General features: G+C 40.3%; 1 protein-coding gene across 4 annotated transcripts in view; it reads right to left on the minus strand.

The window, feature by feature from the left end:
* The window catches only part of LOC145980092 (protein CBFA2T1-like), a 509,444-nt gene that overhangs the window by 247,433 nt on the left and 255,796 nt on the right, over positions 1–6,215 (minus strand). The gene's annotated exons all lie outside the window — the stretch shown is intronic.

Here is a 6,215-nt window from a genome sequence, read left to right on the forward strand (position 1 = left end):
CTTGGCATCGCAGCGCGATGTGCTAACCATTCGGCCACAGGGTCTGGCGGTAAAATCAGGACTAACTACTAAAAATATAATATGTACCCCCCCCCCCCTTTTCGAAAATCCAGGCACGCCACTGTCTAATGGTCCTCTAAATTACAATGTGCAGGGAGGGATGTGGAAAGGCTCCATGCATTCACAATCGGTTATTTGTCAAGGTAATGTGATCAGCACCACGCTCAGGCCGCCTTTATCCTCCTGGGTTGCCAGCAGGTACCCATTGTTATAAAACCGCGTTTGGCATAAACTGTAACTGTTCCCGAAAAAAAACAACAAAAAAACACGATGTTGTCGAGTTTCCTGCCAACCCGTAAAAAACTTATTCATTCATCTACATGTGGCGGAGTGGTTAGCACATCGAGCTACGACGACAGGGGTCCCGGGTTGGAATCCTTGCCTGGGCATGAATGTTCGTAAGTGTCCATTCATGAATATCATCACACATCCCCATCTTCGCAAATTAGCCAAAAGTGACAGAAAAAGCGAAGTAAAATAAATCAACTCAAGTCGACTCATTTACATGTCAGCAATAGTTGCCAATCCAACATAGATCTATCTACCCAAGTAGGTAGGTGGTAGATAGCAACAGTTCCACTTGACATCATTCACCAGCGGGTTCACCGCATCAGAGAAAGAGAAAAACGAAATGGGGACAGTACCGAGACTTGTAGACGAGACTGAGATGGTCTTATAAAAATCTAGATGAAATCAAGACGAGACCGAGCCAGACCTCTTTCTGTCCGAGACTTCGGTAAGTTTTTATTTTTTTGGAAAAAAATGCACTTTAAATTTGCTTTACTACGCGACTTCTTCAAATATAACACCCTTAAGCCTTGTTTCCATGATATGAAAAACTCAATATGCTGACCAAGACAGAAATTTATTTTATTATAAAACAAACTAAACGTAACGTTTCAACCTTCTAGCAAGGTCTTCTTCAGACTCTGCACCAAGTACAAATGTAACAAGGTACAAAATAGGACGATATATATATACACACAAACATTACTCCCCTCCCCAAAGAATGGAAGAAGGTGTTAGAAAGAGTGGAAAGAACAAGAGAGAGAGAGAGGTGAGAAGAAGGAAAAAGAGCGTGAGATAAAGAGTCCAACCACATTTTAGACGGGAAAAAATATGTTTAGATTTTTAGGTGGAAGTACGGTTGAGAAGGGAAGCCACCTGCTAGAATGTTCCAGAACAACTTTTTAATAGTCTGGAGGGGAGTAATGTTTGAGACTTCAAGCATATGATGCAAATGTCTACCTGATCATTTATAAGCAAGTCATATATTTTGTCTATAGTAATTGGAAAATCAATCCATTAAACTCCGTACCAGCTAACTGTAGACCAGGCGAATGAGAACAAGTCTCTGCGCAAGTAGTGACGCGAGACGGCTCCACCAATGAACAGTGAGAGAAAAGGGATTGCGTAATGGACGACTGGAGTTACCCGCTTTCGCTCCTTCGTTCTGCAGCGTTGCAAACTTTTGAAAACGATAATAGCGTACGCACATGGCAAAGGGACCGTATTTTTATCTTCAGGTCCGTTCGCTTGGTTTAAGAAATAGCAGAGATAAAACAGCAAGTGAAAATTTTAACAAGCCGTGCATTTAGCGTACGGACAAAGGTCTGGACCGCACGTCCGTACATGAACGATCAGGGCCCTACGGTTGGCAACGCTGCGCTTTCACCACTCGATTTCTCTCCTTTTCTGCCTCTATGCGCGGCCCTGCTCCACAGTTAGCTGGAACAGGGTATAGTTGTAATTGTGCTGCGTGATTGTATTTATTCAGGATAAAATTCTATTGAGTGTCTGTAGCGTTGAAACGCGGCTGAAAATAAAAGGTTTAGTTACTTATACATCTACACGTTGTGTAAGTTGGTGCAGTAACGTGTTGTACTTGTTTGTAAGTCGCGACCAGACATCGACTCTAGTACAATCTGTCCCAGGCATCTCTAGAGCAAGCGATCGAAAACAAGTCTTCTGCGCAAGTAGTGATTCGAGAGGGTTAAACCAATGAACGCGCGAGACGGGAGGCGAGTTTGTGAAGGAAAAAATGCGACTGCAGCTACCAGCCGTTTGCAGAACTGCAATGCTTCGCTTTGGCCACCCGCTTTCTCCCCTTCTCTAAGGTTATGCGCGGCCTTGCTCCACAGACTTCTGGGACATACCGTCAAACGGGGTAAATTCCGTCTTTGAGGGTAGCTTCGTCATAAGACCGATAGATGTCGGTAGGAGTCACATGCTGGTGGAACAAAGGGAGTGTGAAGCCACACGCGTGCAGTTGGACATCAAAGGAGGAACAGTGTTGCCACATGAAGGGAAATTCGAACCGAAATTTTAGCCAAAAGGGAGAAGGGAATTTCGATTAAAAAAATGCCACAATTTCAGGGAAATTTTAAGACATCTGACTACATTATTACAGTTTATGTTAAGTTCCAGTTTCAAATTCACATTTTCATTTTTTCTGTCCTTATTTATGCTCCCTTGAATATAGCCTGTATCTATTTATATCTCTGTTAAGTACATTACTGTTCTACACCTTCGGATAATAGTAACGATGAGGATGAACGATTAAATGGATTGCTGACCAGGATCCAAATCTGGTACATCTGGTCAGGAAGCGAAGTGATATGTATGTAAAAAATTTAACATTTTTTATTCACACCGACATGGACCAACGTAAATACAACTACTGTTTCCACCACCACCAATAATAATAATAATAATAATAATAATTACAGCTACTGCTACTACCACTACTAATACTTATTATTATTATTGTATGATTTGCTTAGGTGAAGGGAAAAAGTGGTTCAAAAAGGGAAATTTTGTCCCTTGGAAAGTGAAATTGTGCCCTCATATTGTGGCAACACTGGGGAGGAAGGGTGTTGTGTGCAAGTGCAACATTTTCTCGTGCACGATGCCAAGGATATATACCGTAAGAAGGTAGTTGGTGGTCGGAAATATGCCTTGGTGGTCGGAAATATGCCTCCGAACAGGTGCAGGAGGCTTTACGACTGATCGGAAAGGAAAAAAACGGTCGCAGAAGCGTGACGATCTTACCTCTTCATGGGGGTAATTTTGACCTGCTAGGAACGTAAGGAGAGACGACGAAGTCACCCCATATGCTGGGGTAACTTCGTCACGAAAATGCTGACGTATTTGGTATTTGGTATTCCTTCAGTACATTTATAAAGGACAAAGTGTTCCTCGCGTATAATTTTCGTGTTGTCACTCGCCACGGATTTTGCAGGGCACATTAGAATATGCCAAAATCTGTACAAATTACCCCGTTTGACGGTAGTATTAAAAGAACGGAACTGCTCTTGCTGACTAGATGGACTGTGGACAGATTATTTGTGGGGTACGGTTAATACAGCAGCTGATGACAACAGTTAGAGACACATTAACGTTCAAACGGAGCAGACCCTTTCGGGTGTCTTATCGGTCCTACCATCCACAAAGCCCGAACAAAGACAGCACGCGCCTCAGCAAGATACGTCATACACTCTCTGAATAATTTAGTCCCCATTAAATGCAAGCAACGTCAGGAATCCTTGCCAGAAATAAATTACGATAGGCGGGAAACACGATATTGAAAATAATTTGTTCCTCGGCGACAGGAAAGCAGTTTTCCTCGTTAAAAATACCCCCCTGCTTTTCTTTTATCCCCCCAGAATGGAAATAAATGATGGGGTGGATATGTTCAGTCTCTTCCGTGAATATTTGATAGCAGTCTCCAATTTTCCTCCGTCGATGGAACGATTGCGACGGGAACGATGTCACATGTTTTCGCGTTCCCCGAGCCCCCATCCGTCATACGCCAATGCACGCACACTCGCGCGTATCCTTCCGCGGATCTTGTTATCGGGATTCATGCGCTCTGTCGGATAGGTCTGATATGCAGATGATAAGAGAAAGGAGATGGGTATATTCGCGTGTGGAACTTTTACGATAGCCAAAACATTGCCTACGATAACGGTTATCATTTTTTTCAGTCAGATCCTCTTAACAATACTAAATTTGTACATACGCTGTAAATAGGTGGCTGAAGAAATGGTGGTCTAAGGCCAATTTCTGCTACCACCAAACTACTATAAGACTACTGTACTCATGTGACATACCACAATGGGCAAAAATCGGGCACGCATCTTGAAATCTGTTCCGCAGAGGAGGGGTTCCAAACCAAGTTTCTCAGAAATAGTAGTAGTAATAATAAAAAAATATATATTCAAATAATTAAATTAAATCAATTTAGTAAAAAGTATAAATTAATATTGCATTATTGTTACATGAATAAGTAAAAAGACTATATACAAGAATAGAGATACGTATAATAGCGCATATTCATTACGTAGCTTTACACTGCAGTTAACATCGGAATAATCTGTATAAAAACAAGTGACTTGGCAATGAAATTAATGTCAAATATGAAGAATTGAATATTTATTGAATAACAAAAAGGAAGTTAGATGCAGTTGGAGAAAAGTAAAGTTTCTGATTAATATTTTATGCATAATTATAAGTAGTGGAGTGCATAAATCTTATTTGGTAAATGTCATTCAAAGCCGTATTATCCCAATATAATATAATCATTTCCTTCCAATATGTTCAGAGGTAATTAATAACCATTGATTATACAACAAATGCTAAACAAGTATATTTTCATTATTAAATTTTAGTACTTGGTAAGTCTTTCAGCGGGGTTCGGACCCCCTGGAACCTCCCCTTAAATACGTCCTTGGCTAGAATCTAACGAGAGAAACACGACGCTGTGTTCAGTATTTACCCTAACTTCAATCTTTCTCACATAATTGGTTGCTTTCTAAAAGTTCGCTGACTTCTCATCGTTCGTTGGGTTTTGGAACGGTTAAGTCAAAGAACATTCGAATTAGGGCCTGACACGTTAATCATCAGTTCATCATTCAGCATCATTGCGCGATGAACCCAACAGGTGGAAAAATAACATGATTACGTAGCAACAATTAAAGGTCACAACTTAGAAAGAAGTTGAATGACAAATCTCGGAAAATCACAATCTTCCTTGGGATAATTTTATATGTTCGCGTATGTACTACTTTTCGGTGTTCTTTGCATATTTCAATAAAATCGAGTGCTAAGCTTTAAACTGCTTTTCACAAACACACACACACCTCACCATATGACGCCATTCCTCGTTAACCAATGTCCTTTCATCACCCTTTATTGACCTACCTACATGTACCCAACTTGAAACTACAGTATTATTCTAATCATTTTCAATTCGTTCCATTTTTAAATGTTCACAACATTACATCACAATTTGCGTGAACTTGATCAAAGTAAATTGACAACACGAATTTACCTTAATTTTAAATTATTAGTTTTGGATCGCACAAATCAATTTCAGCATTCAGGAAAGAAAAATGCGATTGTCATTTTTCACACATTACAATTATCACGGTCCCTGCCACTGAGCACAATTTGGGGTGAAAAACTGTGGAATCAGTGTCCAGCGATGTATTATAATATAATTTCGCATGGATGCCTCTATAGATGTGTGCATGTGTGTTGAAAATAAAATGCTGCAAATGAAACGCTACATATTTTTCCCTTCTTCACTGGGGAGACAAATATGTCGATCGCACATGCATCAGGTAGCGGACTGGAAATGTCTATGCTTTCATCACCTTGAAACTGAAAAATTCCAATCTGGTCGACCCAAGCAGACCTAATAAACTTTGGTTCTCAGCAGTGCTGCACCCATCTTTGGGTTACATTTCGCGGCGCAGCCAAAGTTGAACAGTTTCAACATTTTTCAATCTGGGAAACTACACTCCCAGGGCAGGTCATAGTTTTCATCAATAGGTTAAGGACAGGACACGTGCGTTCACCAGCACACCTAGCAAAAATACATATTGAAACAATAAAATTGCAAATGTGGTAATGAAAATCCTGATTCGCAACGTTTATTCTTAGTCCAATTTTCTCACATCAACGAATCACACACTATAAAGGCTTCTGTACGCATAATAGTATATGTTTGTGATACTGGTGAATTTGAGTGACTATCTACCCACTTCAGAAGAAAAGCATTAAAACAAATCCAATAACAGAAACGTTGACCAAAGTCCACAGGATATTGTTGATAGGGTCATGTAAAAGAAGAAGAAATCTAGTTTGGAACT

The sequence above is a fragment of the Lepisma saccharinum genome, chromosome 27, assembly GCF_977018435.1.
Source record: "Lepisma saccharinum chromosome 27, izLepSacc3.1, whole genome shotgun sequence".
Lineage (NCBI taxonomy): Eukaryota > Metazoa > Arthropoda > Insecta > Zygentoma > Lepismatidae > Lepisma > Lepisma saccharinum.